Here is a 21,343-nt window from a genome sequence, read left to right as displayed (position 1 = left end):
GCAAAGACATGGAATCAACCCAGATGCCCATCAATGATAGACTGGATAAAGAAAATATGGTACATATACACCGTGGCATACTATGCAGCCATAAAAAGGAACAAGATCATGTCCTTTGCAGGGACATGGATGGAGCTGGAAACCATCATCCTCAGCAAACTAACACAGAAATAGAAAATAAGACACCCTTTGTTCTCACCTATAAGTGCGAGCTGAACAATGAGAACACATGGGAAGGAGAACAACACACACCGGGTCCTGTTGGCCGGTGGGTTGCAGGGAAGGAGCGCATTAGGAAAAATAGCTAATGCACACTGGGCTTAATACCTGAGTGATGGGTTGATAGGTGCAGCAAATCTCCATGGCACATGTTTAGCAAAGTAACAAACCTGCACATCCTGCACATGTACCCTAGAACTTAAAATAAAAATTAAAAGAAAAAACAAAAGAGTAGAAGGGAACTTCTTCAACTTGTGGATTTGGTGGCTTTTGTACAATTCTCTAAATTTACTACAATAATTTAATTTTAGGTTTACAATGGATACATTTTATTATATGTAAATTACACGTCTGTATAGCTATTCAAAAAATAAAAAATGGCTAAAGTCCCTCATTCTTATCAGTAGAAGCTACTATGAGCAAGAAGTAGATCTTTATTATGTTCTCTTTGCAGCACAGCTCATTAGGATTGCTCAATCATTTTCTAGTCAATTACTCAATTGAGCTTTAAAAAACTAATCATGTTAAAAATGATTTAAGAAAACTAATGGACTATGACATTCAAGTAGCTACATGTCCTTGTCATACTAATTATCTTTTAACTACTCTTTTTTTCCCTAAAAGCAGCTTTTTCTACCTGCTTTTTCATCTCTGTGCCTTTGCATACACTGTACCATTCAGCCACTGTGTGGTGCTTTTGGCCTGTGTAGCCTGGTTGCTGTCCAGAATGACTTCAGGGTAGTTTAAGAGAGGGAGACCCAAGATGTGAAGAATGTCAGATGAGTAAGTCAAAAGCTGGCAATGGTCTTTATCAGATACAATTAGACAACTTTAACTCACACTCCTAGGATAAATCTTTCTTTTTTTTTTTTTTAATCTTTCTCAGCAGAAATTGAGTATGAAGTATCTCATGGCTCAGAATTTTTCTGAAATGTGTGCTCCTTGGGCTGTGTGCACACAAAAGCCAACCTTATGAGGGAGCAAGTGGGTACGTACACAGGCAATGGGGCTTCATGTATTAATTCTTCAACCAATATTTATTCAGTGTCTGCTCTGTCCCAAATGCTGATCTGGGTATTGGAGACACAGCACTGTACAAAACAAAGTCTCTGCCCTTATGGGGCATAGATTGTATTGGGAGAGAAACAAACAATAGGCAAAGAGACACTGATACTTAAGCTGTGAGAGTTTTGGAAAACCTTGAAAAGTGAAAAGGAGAATGTGGGAATGTGGAAGTGGCAGTTACAATTAGATAGGAGTGGCCAGACAAGGCCTTCCTAACAGAATGACATTTGAATGTGTCTGAAGGAAACGAGGGAGGGAACTGTGCAGCTAACTTGGAAAAAAGCAACCCAGGCAGAGAGAACAGGAAATACAAAGGATTGTGGGCAGGAGGATTCTTGGCATATTCAAGCAAGAGAAAGGAGGAAAAGCATGTAGCTGTAGCACAGAATATAAGGGGTACATGGTAGAGATAAGTTCAAAGAAGCAGAGGTGATGTGGCTTGTAGAGCATGAAGGGCCTTGCAGGGCATTTTAAGGCCTTTGGATTTTAGTCTGAGTGAAGTAGGAGCTATTGAAGGACTTTGAGCAAAGAAGTGACATAATCTGACTTTTTAAATAAAGGGATTACTCTGGCTACTGTGTTGAGGTTGGCTACAGTAGAGTAGAGGTAGAAGTGGGGAGACCACTCAAGATGCTATTGCAGTAATCCAGGTAAGAGGTGGTTGTGGCTTAGATCAGGGTGTTAGCAGTGAGAAGTGATCATGTTTTGTATATGTTTTTAAGGAAAAGCCAACAAGAGTAACTTGATGATTAGATATAGGGTGTGAGAGAGAAAGAGAAGGGTCAAAAATGATTACTTACTTTAGCTATTTAACAAAAGTTTATGTAATACTAATTATATGGCAGGCACTGTTCCAGGTTCTTGACAAATATTGACTCAATCTTTGCAATAGCCCTATGCAATAGATACTATTTCTTTATCCTCATTTTCCTGCCTTCAAGGTTTTGACTCTGAGAAGCTGGGAGGATGGAGTTGTCATTTACTTAGAGCAGACAGTATAAAGAAGAGGTTCAAGATGATATGTTAAGGCTGATGTTAATGTTGAGATGGCTGAAACAACTTCATGGAGATATCAAATGGGCAGTTGGTTGAAGAAGTCTGGAGTTAAGGAGAATGGTCTTGGCTGGAGACATACATTCAGTGGTCATCTGTGTAAAGACAGTATTTGAAAATGAAACTGATGAGATTTCCAAGGGAGAACAGATACAGAAGAGGAGAGGACCAATGACCAAGCTTGAGGCCATGCAATATTTAAATATGCAGACAAACTATCAGAAAATACAGACAAATGGCCAAAGACCTTGACATCCTGAAAGCCAAGGAAAGAAACTGTTTGAAGGAGGAGGAAGTGGGCAACTGTGTTAAATGTCATAATTGGTCACATAAGAAAGAATTGGGAATTTATATATTGGCTACTTCAAGAAACAGGAGGAGGAGAATAGAAGATGGTGAGTGAAGAGAACTCTTTTGAGGCATTTTCTATAAAAAGAAGTAGAGAAATATGGCAGAAGCCAGAGAATAACATAGGAACAGGAGGGTTTTTCTTTTTTGGTTTTGTTTTAAGAATGAGTGAAATGGCACATTTGTATGCTGGTGGAAATGGTCCAGTAGAAAAGGAAAAAAAAATATTGATACAGGAGAGAGGAAATTAAAGGATGTGAATGAAAAATTGAGAGAGGATGATCAAGTAGAGGGCTTAGACTTGGATAGAAGCAGAGACAAGTCATCCTCAGTTCATGGAGAGAAAGCAGGATGTATGGAGACAGATGCTGCTATGGAGGGAGATGTGGCTGACACTGGGACTCCCTCCAGATTGTTTCTATCTTTCAGTGGACTAGATAAAAGGTTGTAAGTTGGCAGTGAAGATCAGAGGAAGCACTGGAATTTTCAGACGAGAGAAGGTGTGAAACGAACATCCAGGAAAATGGCGACTCTCAGCTAAAGCATTTGCCCAACTACAGGTCACTCCATCCTTCCAGTCTCAGTACTTGGTCTGGAAAAGTTTGCTTTTCAAGGGGCCCCTATTAGAATGCAAATATTTGGGAACCTAGGTGCTTTTCAGCTGGTTTTCTTGATTAACACATTTGTGTCAGAGGATGTCTGAGCTGTGAGGCAGTGTGAGTCAGATCCTCAGGTCCTGATGCTTTTACTTGATTGTTACTGGAAATCTAAATTTCACCTTCTCTTATCTGTTTCAGGGAAAGTAATTTATTAAATGTAAAACTGAATGTAATTCACTTGAAAACTTTGCAAGATTTAATACAGTGAAATCCATGTATCAGAAAAATAACTTACCAAGCCATTTGTCCCAATTTTTTTCCTGTAGAAATAAGACGTAAGACCAGGCCTTTGGTGAGCACCAACTAAGTGGTGGTAGGAGAGACATCTGTTCTTACAAAGGAGGAAAGGAGTCTCCTACTGAAGGAAAGGTGTTGTTTCAGACTAATAGTTACTTTATAATTATGGAGATTTTCTCTGTGTCTGTCAAACCTAAGCATCATTGAACTAATACTCCATCCCAAATTAACAAATACTGAGCAGGAACATACTAACTTGTCCTGTCTTCTACTATTAGGGTCAAAGAATTTCTACAGAATTTTCTTTTTTTAAATTAAATTAAATTAAATTAAATTTTTTTTTTATTTATTGAGACGGAGTCTTGCTCTATCTCCCAGGCTGGAGTGCGGTGGCACTGCTTCGGCTCACTGCACCCTCTGCCTCCTCGATTCAAGCAATTCTCCTGCCTCAGCCTCCCGAATAGCTGGGATTGCAGGCCTGCACCACCACGCCTGGCTAATTTTTGTATTTGCAGTATAGACAGGGTTTCACCATGTTGACCAGGCTGGTCTCGAACTTCTGACCTCAAAGTGATCCACCCGCCTTGGCCTCCCAAAGTGCTGGGATTACAGGCATGAGCCACTGCACCCGGCCCAGAATTTTCTTTTTTAAAAAATGTGTTCTCTTACCTCAAGGATGGCAAAAGAATGCTTGACATAAGGCACATGGGTTCTGGCATATCGCTGAAGCTTGCTTTAGAATCCAAGTTCTTTTGCATTCTAACTTTGTGATACTGGGAAAATGTCCTAATCTCACTGAGACACTTTCCTCTTCTCTAAATCACGGCTGCTGATGAAGGCTGTTATGAAATTCAGTGAAATAACATGTCATAGTAAGTGCGCAGGCCTGTGTCTGGCATATTGAAAGGGCTATCATTATGAATTGTATATTGCTAGACACTTAGGTGTTATCTTCCCTTATACCTGGGGAAGCATCTAGAGCGCTCTCTGAAGATTTCTGCTTAAACTTGTATTGGGAAATCCAGCTTTACACACACACACACATGCATTACATATATATATATTTATATAGTTTTTCACTATACTGTCACTCAAAACACTCAGTACTTCATTTCTGGCCATTAAAATGTATGGGCTTTTTTACCCACACCAAGCAATTCTCTAATTCTCTGCAGATACCAACTGGGTGTCCTATAGTTCAATACAATCCTGATACCAGTCCAAGTTAGCACAGACATCACAGGTTAAGGGTTCAATCCCACCAGATTGCCCCCGACTTCAGATGCCAATCATAAGCAGTAGGTCCTCATGTTAACCACAACTTCTGTCCCACTTGGCTGCAAATCAGAAGTTCTCATGATCCTCCTCTTGGGTTCAGTAATTTGCTAGAGCTGCTCACAGACCCAAGAAAACAGTTTACTTACTAGATTACTGGTTGATTACAAAGGCTATGTTAAAGGATACAACTGAACAGCCAGATACAACTCTTTGAGTTTTGCTGGAGGCCTAATTACATAAGCATGATTGATTAAATCATTGATCATTCATGATTAACTCAATCTCCCACCCCTTTTCCCTCCCCAGAGGTTGAGGGGTGAGGCTGAAAGTTGCAATCCTCTAATCACAGGGTTGGTTTCCCCGGCAACCAGCCTCCCATCCTTTGGGGCTTTCCAAAAGTCACCTCATTATTAAACTCAGGTGTGTTTGAAAGGAGTTTGTTATGAATAACAAAAGACCTTTATTGCTCTTATCACATAGAAAATTCCAAAGGTTTCAAGATTCCTGGCCAGAAACCAGATATGAAGATCAAAATATATATTTCCTATTACATCATAATATTACAATACACAACCTAAAGACCCACATACCACCAGAACAGGGAAATAAAAGAGTTGGAAAGTGGGGAATGTACAGGCTATGTTTTTAATTATCTCGTTGGTAATATAAACACACCAGGGACTGCTGTATATTTTGCTCATCTCTCACTGGCCTAAGACTCTGGGAATCCTTAGCCAGTAGATGAGGAGGACATCTTTGTTTTACCATAATATTGTAAAAGTTCCAGAAGGGTGGGGACCATGTGTCTAACTGAACTCAGTAAAGCTGCATAATCACTCATTAAGTGGAAGGATAATAATAATGAAAAAGTGTGTGCCTGTCCTCAGCAGTCGGGTTTCAAAGGACTGCAGCCACAAGGTCCATCTCACATGGCTTGGCCCCGGGAAGTGAGTGGGTGTGCTGGCGGCTGCACTTGAAGCTAGCTTTAATGATACCCTCCAACAACTGCATCCTTTGCTGATACAGCTGTTTAAATCTTGCAGCTGTTGTGCTCTTGCTTATATGTCACTGTTTAAAATGAGGAGAGCAGGAAAAACTCTTGGGGCCACATACAGAACCCCCATGGGCAGAGTCCTCAAGCTGGGACATTCTGGGAGTAAGAGAGCCAAGGCTCTGTGTTCTGCAGAAAGCCTGGGCTTCTGTGACCTCTGTGTATCAATCAGCCCAATTCTAGACGCTTTATCCTGGATGGGGCCCCAGGACAGGTCCACTGGGCAAAGCCCAGACCGATAACTCAAACTGTTATCCATGAACCTGATCAGGCGGGAGGGAGTCAGTGTGTGTAGTTGATAGGCCACAGCCATGAGGCCATATGTCTTTTACAGCCAGCTGGAGTGTGGAGCTGATCCCGTGCTTGTCACCTGGCCCTTTTCTTCCCTGGCAAGTGGCTGTCGATTCCTCTTGCAGGCTCTCCAGAATCTGGGACTGTCAGTGCAGGTCACAGGTTATGCTGTGCAAGGGTTTTTAGTTTCTTTATTTAGCCATGGAACCTCATCTCCCAACAAACTCTCAGGCCAAAGCCCGATATATAAAAACAGTTAGTTCTGGAAGTATTTGGCATGAAATGGTAGTAGATGAACCAAAGCTGGCTTTCCCTACTGCACCAAAATTCACCTCCCTCCCCCCACCCACACACACACAGACACTCATTGAGGTACCTCTATAGAATTCTTAGGACTCTAAGCAGAGACAGTTAGAAAACCCCTGAGAGTGTCATTTTTTTTTTCATTTTTATAGATGAGAAAGCCACTCTAGGTCTTTCCTGTCTAATGTAGAAGCTACTAGTCCCAGGTGGTCACTGAGCATTTGAATGGCTAGTCTGAACCGGGGTATGCTGCGTTTGTAAAACACATGCAGGATTTCAAAGACTTGCTACCAAAAAAAAAAAAAGAATGTAAAAAATCTCATTAATACATTTTTTATTGAGGGCATGCTGAAATAATAATAGTTTGGATAGATCAGGTCCAATAAAAAATATTATTAAAAGTAATCCCATTTGTTTCGTTTTACTTTTTAAAATGTGACTATAAGAAAATTCAAAATTACACAGTGGCATACATTCATGGCTTGCTAAATTATAATTGTATTGAACAGCAGTGGTTTCAATCATTTTGCTAAATGCCTTTTCAAGGCTATCTGGATCATTGGAGACAGGGCAGGACTCCTAACTAAGTGCTCTCTCCTTTTCACCATCCCCACATGATTCATTTACATGGAGACGTAATTGACAGAGAGCAGCTTACAGTAACATCCTTGGGGAATTTCCTTTAATATAATGGGATAAGAGGAAAGAACTCGCAAATGAAGGTGAAGGTGGGGTAGGATTAGGCCCGTGGATGATCTTCCTAATGACAGACTTCTGTTATCCAGCGCATTGACTTAGAAGCACCAAGTTAGAAACAGGAAGGGCTGAGTCTAGAGCCTTTGACGATTACTCTGTCTCCTTGCGTAAGTCACCAAACTTCCCGGGTCTCATTTTTCTTATCTGTAAAGTGAGGAGATAAGTTCACGGCACCCGAAGTGGTTGTTAGCTCTGGAATTCCATGACTGACCATTTTTGTCTTCACCCATATTCTTCAGTGCTAGCAAACACTTTTTGAGGTGGTGTTCCTGCATTTATTTCTTTTACCTTCTTGATCAACCTCTTCTCCTAAAACCCAACTTCAGCTAAGATAAGTAGGGTTGGGAAGGGAAGATTACTTCAAAGACAACTGCAAGTCACTCCTCTTTACTCTTGACCCTGACAGCAGTGAAAGATGAGCTGTGCGCTCTTACCTCTAGCTCCGTAGAGGAGGACCAGAAGGAGGAAGACAGCAAGGAGGGAATGAAGCAGGAGGAAGCAGAGAGATGGGGAAAGATGAGGAAAAAGATGAAGAAATTAGAAGAAAATGGGTTTTAGCCATGCATACCTGAAGGGATGATGAGCCTGGATTTTCTGGGCTCCTAGATTATGAACTCCTGCAGTGGACCATGTCCTATATTTTTGCAGGCAGTGGGGGGAATTGTCTTACGCAGCACCCAAGCACACTGCTATGCAATGGACCACAGATAGGAAGCAAGCACGGCATTCGGCTCACTGTGTTTGTAGCCCCTGCCTTTTATAGCCGGCAACATGATAATAATTGTGAGATAGTGAAGGCAGATGAAACACACAGTACTCAGAGTGAGACATCAAACAACAAATTTACTGAGCGTTTTACCTTCCTTCTGAGCCCCTATGAAGCAGAAAACACCAAGACATTGTTTTAAGTTAGGGAGTTTCCAGCTTTGCAACTGAACTCCCTGGCGGAGCGCCAGGCCTGCCGTCAGCGCGTGGGAGCGAGCCGCATTCTCGGGGCTGTGTTGGAAGTTCCAAGCATATGAGGCATTTATGGCAGGATGGAGCTGGTACCTATAGGTTTAGGGTTTAATTTTTGTTCTAGAACGTACTTCCTCTCTGAATTGCCGCATGTGCTGAGACGCTGGTTGCACTGTTTCCTTCTGAAGACCTCTCTGTTTTAAGTATTGTCTCCAAAGGAATAATGAGGTAAGAAGCTTTTCTCAGGCCCCACCCACACCTAGCAGCCCTGAGGGGAGAGCAGTGTGAGGGGACATGGCTCTGTGGCCCTCAGTAACCCACTGTCTTCCCTTCACGTGCCTTCGCAGAGGGCAGAAGGGACTGGCACTGCTTTGAAAGGCAGTGTGAACTCAACCTCTCCCGCCCACACCAGGGACACCAACCTTTGGGGTTAGCTTAGCCAGGAACCAAAGAACATTTAATTAAAACATACTTTTTAGAAAGGAAGAAAGGAGGCCAACACAAAATAGCTAGTTAAAATGCCAGATTTCTGGAAAGTCAGAAGAGAGTAAAGCTGGCATAAATTCTCTGGTGGTAGTGGTCAGGGGGCGGCAGTCAGGACTCCTTCAGGGTCATTATCCTGCTGCTTCTGGTGTCCAGTACCTGCCTCTCAGAAGACAGAACTCAAAACCAAGCTCTACCAAAGCCAATAACCAAATATCGAATACTGTGAATCAAGGTTCCTTTTGGAAGTGTCCACTGAGGCCCTCTCCAGCAGAACACAAGATTCATTTCCCTTAATATCCTCCAGGCATATGGATAAACTGCTCCTTTGGCAGTTTCTTAACTGAATGGGGGCTGATGGAGCCCAGCCAGGCTCCAGGTAAACGAGGCTATAAAGTGGGGCTCAAAGAAAATGTCCTCTGGGTTGTGCATGCTTTGTTGACACAGGGCTGGTTAAAATGTCCCAGAGTGGAAGGTCCAGGTCCAGGTCACTTCCTTACTAGTGCCTCAGGGAGACTCTCCCTTCTGGGAGAGAGATGGGAACTGAGGATCCCAGCCCTCCCATCTCCATCCATGCTCAGGGATTGCAGTGGGGGAAGAAGGACCTCCCTTTCTACGTGTCCCCTCACTTGTCTTCTGAGAGCTACCTGTAAAAGAGACAGGCTTTGAGCTACAAAAGCCACGCACTCCAAATCTAGGGAATTGCAGGGTCACCTTGTACGTTACTCGGCTTGGACTGCCGTAACAAAGTATTAATACTATAGACGGGGTGGCTTAAACAACATAAATTTATTTTCTCATGGTTCTAGATGTTAGAAGTCCAAGATCAAGGTGTTGGTAGAGCTGGTTTCTTTTGAAGTCTCTCTCCTCGGCTTGCAGATGGTTGTCTCTTCCCTTTATCTTTGCAGGGTCTTCCTTCTGTGGTGTCCTCTCTGTTTATAAGGACACCGATCACCTTGGATTAGGGACTGCCTTATGACCTCATTTTAATTCAATTACCCTTTCAAAGGCTCTGTCTTCAAATACATTTTGTAGTACTGTAACTCAAATGTGTAATACTGTAACTCGAATGTCTTCAAATACATTTTGCGGTACTGTACTCAACATGTGAGTTTTGGGGAGATACAATTCAGCCCATACACCATGTCTGTGACTTTCAGGAAGACTGGGAACCACAGCAACACATCACATTTGAATCATCCAATAATGCCATTCCATCTCCTCTTCTTACCCAAATGCCCCAGTTTTACTGGCGTTTCTGAGCTCCTTAGGCCAGTTTTCTCCAGGACCTCAGTTTTCTGTGGTGCTGAGGACATTTCCTGGAACATTTCCCTTGGGGACAGCAGCACTGCCAAGGTGGAGGCCAGTGTGCTCCCTCACCCGCGACTCCTCCCTTGCTGGCCGTTCCCAGCTCAGCCAAAGCAGAGAGTGAGGCCCAGTTACAGGGCTGTGGTCTTGCCCGAGGAGCCAGGGCTAGCAGACCTCCCAGTCCCCCAGGAGCAGCATTCAAAAAGATAGCCTTCTCTTCATCAGCTTGTACTTCTGTTGTGTTTACAAGCAGGTCTTCTCCGCATGAAACAGGTTCCAGATAAGGATGTTCAGAATTTGTCTGGCACTCCTGAAAAGTAATTGCCTGGTAGTGTAGGCTGGAAGAGAAGACAGGATTACTGAGCCCAGAGATGATCTCTTTTAAACCCTCTGTATTTTTTTTTTTTTCAGATCAATTTAAAGTTACTTTTCCTATCCCTGAACCAGATCAACGACCGTCCCCTTTACTCCGAGCTTTGTAGTTCAACTCTATTTTCTATGATCGCAGTGCTGAGCTTATTAAACAAACACAGCTCTTGTGAATCCTCTCCCTAAGATGATCGTTCCTGGGTGGTCCTTCTTGGGTGGGTCCCTGGGCACAGAAACCCCAGGCCGTGTTTCCTCCTCTGCTCAGCACGCTGGGCAGATTCTGCCTCCCGCAGCTCAGCTTTGGCTCATCGAGAGATAAGATCAGAGACACTACGGAAGGGCCAGGTTTTAACAAGGCAGAAAATACAAGCTATTCCAAACATCAGGCCTACTGTGCAAAAAACAAACCCCCTGGCTTTGGGGGCCCTCTCCTGGAGAGGGTTTCTCTGCTCATAAAGACTGGTATCAAGGGGTGAGGAGAGAGTCATGCCATCCCAGCAGGGCCTCCAGTCGAGGGCTTCTCTTTCAATTACCCAAGAGCAGCTGTAGACTGCTGCTTATGTAATGGGCTCTGTGCCTCCTTCTCGGGAGGAGGATGTGGAACCGTTTGGTGTTTGCTGAATAATGAGTCATGGTCAGAGTTAGGGAGCAGAAATAGTGACTCTCTCCCCTGCATTGCTTCATCCGGAACTTCTAGTAAAGAATAAGCCCTGAGTCAGTGCCCAATGGGGCCTGCCCTGGAAGGGGAAGCACCACAGGAGGCTCTGAAATGCAGGCCCCACAGAGCCCACGCACCAGGCTGAAGGAGACTCTGGGGGCATTTGAAGCCCAGCCGGGCTGCTTGCAAGAAGATTCATTGTTTATTTAGGCCTGTAGCTGAGCTGCCGGGGTTTTCCTATCTCGGGTAATCATAGCTCTCTTCCAGGGTCCAGCCAGGATCCAGGAGTGCTGGGGTGAAGACTGAGGCTTCAAAATGAACAGAGCTTTCTCCAAACCTCATTTTAGCTGTAAGAAATGAAACAAGTCAGCTGGACGCGGTGGCCCTGCTGTAATCCCAGCATTTTGGGAAGCTGAGGCGGGCAGATCACGAGGTCAGGAGTTTGAGACCAGACTAGCCAACATGGTGAAACCCCATCTGTACTAAAGACACAAAAAATTAGCTGGGCGTGGCGGCGAGCGCCTATAATCCCAGCTACTATGTAGGCTGAGGCAGGAGAATTGCTTGAACCCAGGAGGCAGAGGTTGCAGTGAGCCAAGATTGCGCCATTGCACTCCAGCCTGGGCGACAGGGTGAGACTCCATCTTAAAAAAAAAAAAAAAAAATGAAACAAGTCTGAGGGGTGGGAGAAAGGGCACATTTATATCAACTGAGAAGTCGAAAGGTTTGGTTTTGGCCAGAAAGGGAAAAAAAGATACATTATTGCTCACATTCTGAGGTCAAACAAACAAACAAAACCCCTGAGAAAACAATATGAAGCCCTGTAAGGAAAGGTTTAATGGACCAGATATTATTTGTCCCTCTTCATGTTTCTGAGAAATGTAGTTCAAACTTTATAGACTTTCCACATCAGCAAACAATTAATCATGGCTTGCACTCCCACCCGCCATGCTTTTCAACATGCCCAGCAAGAAGCTGTAGCAAATCACAGTCCAGATCTGGGTGCATAAGCGAGGTTTCCTATGGAGTTGGTGGGTTACACTGTGGGGGCTGCTGCAAGAAGTTCGGGGCAGCTTGCCTAATGCACAAGGTAGGGACCATTTCCTTCCCTGTGCAAGGCTTCAGGAGGCTGACCCCCGCCTATGACAGCATAACACAAAGCTCAAGGTCAAACTGCCTGGGTTTGAATCCCAGTTCTGCTATCCGCCACCAGCTATGTGAGTCTGGCACACAACTGATTTCTCTGCTTGGTTCTCTCATCCGTAAAATGAAGGCAACAAAAGCTGCTACCTCATAGGGTGGTTGTGAAGACTAAAGTAAAACTTGTAAAGCATTTTGAATGTTTTCTTTTTCTCCATCATTATCTTTTAAGGTTAGCTTAATGTTCATCTCTAGTGACTTCTATCTAAAAATTTGTTAGTGAGACAGACTAGCATAAACAGCTCTTATGGTCAAGCAGATATGGCCTTTTTACAACTAGTAAAATTTTTCTTTAGAATTTTCATTTGCAAAATGGAGAAAATATACATTTGTAGTAAGCATAAATAAAGTATAAATATAAATAAAATAAAGTATCGATAAAATAAAGTATATAAAGTCGTTTAGCTTAGAAAGTGCTCAGTAAGCGGTAGTTATTTTGGTTAAAATTCTCAATTCAATAGACCTGAATCTCTGCTCAAATAAGTTCCATATTTCATTATCCCATGTAGCAAGATGAAATTCCAATACCCAGATCACAGACATCCCTTTACAGTATTTCTGCATATATTTATAATATAAAATTTCAGAGAGGAAGGACATTTATAAAATTCTAATTTAAAACAAAATTCTTAAGGCATCTAATTCTTAAGGCAAAACATTTTGTTGTTTGGTTGAGAAAAGGAGGGAGGAAAGATGAGGCAATTCTTTAGATTCTTTAAAGAAGGGCTCTTTCAGCTTGGGTTATATTGATTGACTTCCTGGCTTGAATCACTTCGTGGTATTTTGTTCAACTCAGTTGACCATAGGAAGCAGATGACTCTGAGACTGGCTCCTTAGCACCAGATGGACAAGATAAGTGCTATAAGATGAGGGGCAGCCACATGGCTGACATTGTCATCATCATCATCCCATGTAGTGTCCACATGTAGGGAGGAGCCCTTCTTGTGTGTTGAGCACAGCACTAAAGGACTTTACTATTAACTCAGTTTTATCCTTACAAAAACCTTGTTGGCTTGATATTATTATCTCTATCTTTTTAATTTTTATTTATTTATTTATCTATTTAGAGACAGGATCTTATTCTGTCAGTGCTGGAGTGCACTGGCACGATCATAGCTTACTGTAGCCTTGAACTCCTTGGCTCAAGCAATCCACCTGCCTCATTCTCCTGAGTTAGGACAATAGGCATGTGCCACCACATCTGGCTCTTTTTTGTTGTTGAGAAGGGCAGTGGGGCGTTCTCGCTACGTTGCCCAGGCTTGTCTCAAACTCCTGGCCTTAAGTTATCCTCCTGCCTCGTTCTCCCAAAGTGCTGGGATTACAGGTGTGAGCCACTGCACCCAGCCTGTTTCCATCTTAAGAATGAGAAAATCATGTTCTTTAGAGTCTTTCAATTTGTTCATGATTCTTCCACTAAGTGGTACAGCAGGGGTGAGAATCCAGGATCCCAATCTTGGAAGCTTTTTCCATTAGACTTTATGGCTACTGCTGCTGAGGGTGGGGCCTTCCCGGAAGCCACTCCCACCCATGCCACTGTGGTTTATAAATCATGCTAAATGTCCCTGCTAAGCAGCCCAAGCTGACCTGCTGGGCTAGTGGCCCTGTCCAGGGGGAGCGCTCACAGGCAGTGCTGGGAGAGACTGCAGCCATTGCTGACAGGCTGGAAGAGGCATTGCTATCCTCAGGCTCTTGGTGTAACTGAGATGAACTTGACAGAAATGATTCGGTTCCACCGGAAAATAAAATTCCCCCTACGTTATTCTGTGGAGTCAGCGGTAAAGGAGGCAGGGGCATCCGCAGTGTCTTGGTGCAGCTATTGGTGCCCCCTGAGAGGGCAGACCTGATGGCCGGGACAAGTTTCTTTTCTTGAAACAACGTTAATTTGTCCAGTTTTGTGGCTTTTTTATGTGGAACAACATTAGCTCATCCAAGCTTGTGGTTTATTTGAAAACGAAATTCCGGTAAATCTTTTGCACCATCTGGCAGTGTGGTGATTGGCCGCGAGTTAGGAACAAGCCACTGAGCACACAAGACAACAAAGCAGAGAAAACCCACCACCCCAACCAGAAAGGCTTTCTGTAAATTCTGTGCCTCAGCAACTCCACGGGGCTCTCTGAGGACGGGTCTGTCCGTGTGAGTAGAGCTGTAACCTGTTACTCTTGGGCGGGAATCTGTTTCCTTCAATAGCTAAGGCCTAGTGGAATTTCTTAGCTTAAGCTTTAGCCAGGGTCTTACATTCTTTCCTTAGACACAGATTAACTGGGATCCTCTGAGGCCACATTCAGAGGATCTAGAAACCAACATGAGTGATCAGGAGAAAAGGGAAATTGAAACATCAGTGGTTGACTCTGGCGTGTGGAAAAATGAGTGGGCCTGAGTCCCCGAGGGACATAGAAGATGGCATTCCCACTTATCTGTGTGCCACACCCAACAATCCTTCCCTGGTATTCATTGTACACATAACAAATGTTTATCCAGTGCCAGCTACATGCCTTGCACTGCCTTGGGCACAGGGGAGAGAACTGTGAACAAGACAGTCAGAGCCCTTGCCTTTAAAGAGCTTATATGCTAGTAGGATAGACAATTTAAAACACATATGATTTGAAATACTAATTTTGGCTGGGCACAATGGCTCATGCCTATAATCCCAGCATTTTGAGAGGCTGAAGTGGGAGGATCGCTTGAGCTCAGGAGTTTGAGACCAGCTTGGGCAACAGAGTGGAACTCTGTCTCCACAAAAAATGAAAAATTAGGTGGGCATGGTGCCATGCACCTGTGGTCCCAGCTAGTCGGAAGGCTGAGGTGGGAAGATTGCTTGAAGCCAAGAATTTGAAGCCATGGTCGTGCCACTGCACTCTAGCCTAGGTGACAGAGTGAGCTTTTGTCTCAAAAGAACAAAAAACAAAACAATGTAATAATTTCAAATACATTAAGTGCTATGCCAGGGACACAGAAGGAGCTGAGAAGGAGAATGAATGCAGGGAATGAGTGATCTTTAACTAGATAGATCAGGGAAGACTCTCAGAGTCAGTGTTTCAGCAGAGAACCCATGTGAGATGCCGATGAGTGTGCAAGGTGTAGAAAGGCCTCCGTGCTGCAGGAACTGAAGGGCCAGCCTGAAGAGGTATGCAGAAGAAGGAAGAGTGCATGAGAGGAGGAGGGGGAGGCACGCAAGGGCCATGCTCACAAGGCTGTGAGATGTCATTTGTCCCTTTCACATAGGAGAAGGGCACGATCCAGCTCACATGAACAGAAAAGCACTTTTGCCACTATGAGGAGGATGGATTGTAGGAGACCAGTAGTGGAAGCAGAGCAACCATTGAGGAGGTTATCTCAGTAGTACAGGCAAGAGACAATGGTGGTTTGAATCAAAGGGATAGCAGCAGAGAGGGAGAGAACCAGGAGAACATTTGAGCTTGAACCAGGAGAATCTGATGATGGATTTGATATCAGGGAATAAAGGAAGGGTTCCAATAAGGATGCTTCTAGGTCCTTCATCTTGAGCCATTGAGTGGATGGTGACATTGTTTACTAAGATGGTGAAGACTGGAGGTGGAAACACAATAATCTCGGGGAAGATATTAAGAAATCTGTTTAAACCATGTTAAATCTAGGTTATCTGTCATATCCAAGTGGAAATTATCAAGGAAATATTCTTGAGTTCAGCAGAGACAAATACAGATTTAGGTGTCATTAGTATGAAGCTGGTATTTGAAACCATGAGAATTGATGAGCTGACCTAGCCGATGGGAATAGAAAAGCATTCCAGAAAAGAATATGTGGGGTTTCTCACCCTGTGGCCTGCATGGGCATCTGGGCAGGAGTACACACAGGGGCTGTAACCCACATCATGGGGACCTCATGCACAGATGTTGGACGCTTCAGCCCACTGGTGCACAGCCCCCAACCCCTACCATCTGCCTCTCACAAAGCACCCATTTGCTATTACTCCAGGACAAACAGGAGGAAAGGCATCAGGCAAGTCCTAGAATTTGGCCTTGAGCTTTTTGGATGAAAATTACAGGGCCCCAGGACTCCAGAGAGTGGTCTAGAAAAGACAGTGTGTAGACTGGGCAAGCATGGCCCTCAGACCTATGGGCTCCTCACTCATCTGGCAGGATCAGAGCAGGCCAGGTCAGGGCAGAAACTTCTAAAGCATGAGACACGGGGCAAGGCCCTGGCTGCCAGATCTAAGGGAGGTACTGCACTGGTTATAGTCATCAGAGTAATCAAGGCCATTTCTCCAGGAAGCTGAGGTACAGGCCCTAGGAAGGGAGCGTGTATAACTCGCCCTGCCAATCCCTGGACTACAGCTACAGATTACCCAAAGAACTAAGCATAGAACTACCATTTGATCCAGAAATTCCACCACTGGGTATCTACTTCATGTCTTGAAAAAGAAATCATCATACCAGAAAGATTACTGCACTCGTGTGTTTATCGCAGAACTGTTCTCAATAGCAAAGTCATGAAATCAACCTAAATGTCCATCAATGGATGATCAGATAAAGAAAACGTGGCATATATACACAATGGAATACTATTAAGCCATAAAAAGAATAAAATCATGTCTTTTGCCAAAACATGGATGGAACTGGAGGTCATTATTTTAAGTGAAACAGCTCAGAAACAGGGTGACAAATACCACATGTGCTCATTTATGAGTGGGAGCTAAATAACATGTATGCAGGGATGTATAGTCTAGAAGGATAGACACTGGAGACTTGGAAGGATAAGGGAGGGAGGTGAATGATGAGATATTCCTTAATGGATACAATGTACGTTATTCAGGTGATGGATATACTAAAAGCCCTGACTTTCCCATCACTCAATATATTCATGTAACAAAATTACACTTGTACTCCATATATTTATATCAAAAAAAAAAAAAAAAACCCTTACTACTTCTACAGTTTCTAATACATGGTCCTGCACCTAACTCCGCCCTGACCCTGACCATGTATGTCATAATGGGAGTTGGCACACTTGCTGTACTTGCCAAAACTTATACTGGTGGGAAGAAGAAAAGAATCTAAGATACAGACTTAGGTGAAAGGCAAACAACCCCGGTTGCAGAGGCTACTTCAGCCAGGTTAGCCAGAAGGTCTGAGGACAGGATCCAATGGGCATCTGACGTGTGTTTGTACATCAGGTATGGTTTTCATAGATGCTGGGGAGAGGCCATCCTCCAGGCTGTGGTCAAGATAGGAATTCCAGACATGAGTGGTGTGCAGGGAAGTGTAGAAAAACATAGCTTCTGTTGGTCTGTTCATTCAAAGCTTGGATCCAGCCAGGTCCTGACCGGCTGAAGCATAGGATCCATCCAGTGCCCTGTGATCCCAAAGGTTGGGAGTTAGCAAGAGTTGGTTAAGGAATTTGAGGCTCAGGGCCGCCTTCTCATCTTAGTGAATTACAAGAGTGCTAGGTAAGACAATTCATATTCATTTCATGAAGTTGGTCAGTATTTTGGGATGGTTAGGGTACTGAGGCTGAGATAACATTTGAGCATTCACAGTGCATTGTTCACATCTCCACTCTTGGGACTGCTGACCTTGAGTTAATTTTCTGCTCCATAGTACACGGCTAAGTTGCTTGCCTTTGACATGGTTGGCTCAAGCTGAGGCAGGGCTGGAGGCGAAGCCCATCAGCATTCCCTTTTCAAAGTCTCAAGCACTGGCTGCCCTCCCATAAATTCCAGGACTGGTGACCAGAGCTTATTTGCTCTCCGAATGATGAAATCCTTAGCTTTCTTCATTTACAGAGCAAATTCACAACAGGAAGATGTCACATACAATAGGGCTATAAAAATAATACAGCTGCATGACACTTTCTACTTTGTTCCTTTTTGTCTTCGTGGCAACCCTGGTATCCCTGTAGCCACAGAAAGGTAGGACTGTGAGGGAAAGGTACTGCAAACCAGGAACGACCTGTCTCATTCCAAACCTCGGTTGTGGCACATTTTGCGGCCTTGGGCAAGTCACCCAATCTGTCCACTCTTTCTTTCCAAAATGTGAAACAAACTGAAAAGGGGCTAGGAGAATGCGTTAGTTTGGTGGAAGGGTCTGGGCCACTTGTTTCCATCAGTGCAATAATGACCTCTTTCTATTTACAAGACTGGCTGCTCTCCTCATTTCACTTTTGGTAGTCAAGTGGATTTGCAAGTAAATGGGAGCTCTGGCGACAATCTGTGGAGCATTCTAAAAGCCTCTGGTTTGAATTGTCCAGAGAAAATGTCAGGGACTCTTGGCTGTTCCTTAAAGGGGCTTTCAACAGGAATCACGTCAAGACTCCCATGAAGCAACTTTTACACAGAAATGAAATTATGCTCCATTCCTGTTGAGAATTAAGGCAACTGGAAATTTATGCTTTGAAGTGTGGCCTTGAACTTTATATGTTCATTTATCTCAAATGATTGACTGTTGCCTAGTGCATTGCTCTGTGACCCATTTAAATGCTTAACAAATGTTGATGGCCAGATAGCTGGATGAATGGGGGGCTAAATCATAGTTAGTACAAAGTCACCTATTGTTAAGTTTTCCCCTAGCTCTGGAATTCTCACGATTTGGGGTTCAGGATCCTCAGGCATACTTGATATTAACTTCCATCCATCCTCTTTTACTTCAGGAGGGTTCAGGTTGCATTTGGATTGAGGTGAAACCAAAAGTAGATTCACTGTACTTCTCTGCAGCTAAAGGAGGACAGTAAAAAGTACCACTATGAGATATGACTTACAGAAAAAGAAACTGAGGTCCGGAGACACCGAGCATCTTAGCTCAGCCTTATCCCTAGATGGAATACACAGCTGCATGTGACGTGAGAGTCAATGGAAATCCCCTCTGTCGCCAAACACCAGGCTGCCATTGTGCTTAGAATTCTCTGGATGCGCCTTTTTTGGCCGGAACCGCCATCTTCCAGTAATTCTCCAAAATGACGAACACAAAGGGAAAGAGGAGAGGCACCCGATATATGTTCTCTAGGACTTTTAGAAAACACAGAGTTGTTCCTTTGGCCACGTATATGCGAATCTATAAGAAAGGTGATATCGTAGACATCAAGGGAATGGGTACTGTTCAAAAAGGAATGCCCCACAAGTGTTACCATGGCAAAACTGGGAGAGTCTACAACGTTACCCAGCATGCTGTTGGCATTGTGGTAAATAAACAAGTTAAGGGCAAGATTCTTGCCAAGAGAATTAATGTGCGTATTGAGCACATTAAGCACTCTAAGAGCTGAGATAGCTTCCTGAAACGCGTGAAGGAAAATGATCAGAAAAATAAAGAAGCCAAAGAGAAAGGTACCTGGGTTCAACTGAAGCGCCAGCCTGCTCTACCCAGAGAAGCACACTTTGTGAGAACCAATGGGAAGGAGCCTGAGCTGCTGGAACCTATTCCCTATGAATTCATGGCATAATAGGTGTTAAAAAAATAAATAAATAAAAGATCTCTGGGCTGAAAAAAAAAAAAGGATTCTCTGGATGTTCATAGATTCTCTGTGTTGACACAAGAAGTCAATGTCATTTATTAATACCTTCACAAGATCACTCTTTCAGATTAACTTCCTAGTCTGGACACAGGCCCAGAGAGGAGCCTGGTGGTAACTTAGTGGTCACCAGACCACGAAGCAGCCCAGACCTGCCATGGGGTGACCTTGGAGACTCCATATAGACTCATGGATACCCTCTCCCCATTCTGCCACGGAGGTACTGAAGACACACTCCCTCTTCATATACCCAGACACCATCCCTGAGAGGAGCAAGGGGAGGGAACAGAACTCTGAACAACTAAGTATTGTATGTAAGAGAGACTAAAGAGTTTCATAAGGAGACTATTTAAATTATGATACCAGACTAGGCTTCTTGTAGTGTCTAAAAGCCTTACTACCCAAAGTATGAGCCCCAAACCAACAGCTTCAGGTGGAAACTCATTAGAAACAGACTCTGAGGTCCCAGACCTGAGACTCCAGACCTAAGGTATCAGAATCTGCATATCGATCAGGCCCCTAGCGGATTCACAGGCACATTCGGGTTTGAGCAGTGCTGATCTAAAGTACAGAACCCTTCCTTGCCCCCTCCCCACTGTCCAGTAAGGGCAATAGAGAGCAGTTATGGAGCAATATAAAAGCACTTTATCTAGACATCTTTGTGGTGTAAAGTTAATTTGTGACCCTGCCATGGTTGAATGTAAATAAAGAGAAAACTGAAGAGAAGGGTGAGAGCTTCCAGCACGCTTCTGAATCGAAAGCAGCAGGTTAAAAAAAAAAAACCAAGCTGGCAGCTGGGTGTCGGTTCACATGTCAACTCCCTCTTGAGTGCTATGTTGAGAGGGATTCTGAATCACATCAGAGGTCAGTGGGAAAGAGGCCACGCATGCCAGGTTAGCTATGACTGCATTGGTGAGGGATGGGAGACTTCCAGCATACCTTCTGTGATGGTTAATATTAAGTGTCAGCTTGATCGGATTGAAGGATGCCTAGATGGCTGGTAAAGTATTGTTTCTGGGTGTGTCTGTGGGGATGCTTCCAGAGAAGACTGACATATGAGTCGGTGGACTGGAAGAGGAAGACCCACCCTCAATATAGGTGGCAGTGAGGCTAGAACAAAGCAGGCAGAAGTAGGCAAAAGTTCGCTTGCTCAGTCTTCTGACTCCCTTTTTCTTCCCATGCGAGAAGCTTGCTTCCTCCCCTACTGCCCTTGGACATCAGACTCCAGGTTCCTCTGCCTTTGGATTCTGGGACTTGCCCCAGCAGCTTTGCAGGGACTCCTATGCCTTTGGTCACAGACTGAAGGCTGCACTGTTGCCTTCCCTGGTTTTAAGGCTTTTGGACTTGGACTAAGCCACTACTGACTTCTCTCTTTCCCTAGCTTGCAGACAGCCTATGGTGAGATGCCATCTTGTAATCATGTGAGCCAATTCTCCCTAGTAAACTCATATATATATATATGAGTTTCTCCATTTCTCCATTAGCCTACTTAGGGTAGCCCTGTTTATAGCCCTATTTGCCTTCAACTTGTACTAGCTGTGTGTGTGTGTATATATATATATATAATATATACTATATATACAGTAATTTATTATATATATATAATTTACTATATATATGTATATATTA

The 21,343-nt window shown here is 43.8% G+C and overlaps 1 pseudogene; it reads left to right on the top strand.

Moving 5' to 3' along the window:
* Window positions 1–19,162: 19,162 nt before the first annotated feature.
* LOC105515212 lies at window positions 19,163–19,645 on the top strand (annotated as a pseudogene).
* The last annotated feature ends 1,698 nt before the right edge of the window (window positions 19,646–21,343 follow it).

The sequence above is a fragment of the Colobus angolensis genome, unplaced genomic scaffold (genome assembly GCF_000951035.1).
Source record: "Colobus angolensis palliatus isolate OR3802 unplaced genomic scaffold, Cang.pa_1.0 Scaffold256, whole genome shotgun sequence".
Taxonomy (NCBI): domain Eukaryota; kingdom Metazoa; phylum Chordata; class Mammalia; order Primates; family Cercopithecidae; genus Colobus; species Colobus angolensis.
This window is presented reverse-complemented; position numbering and strand designations above follow the sequence as displayed.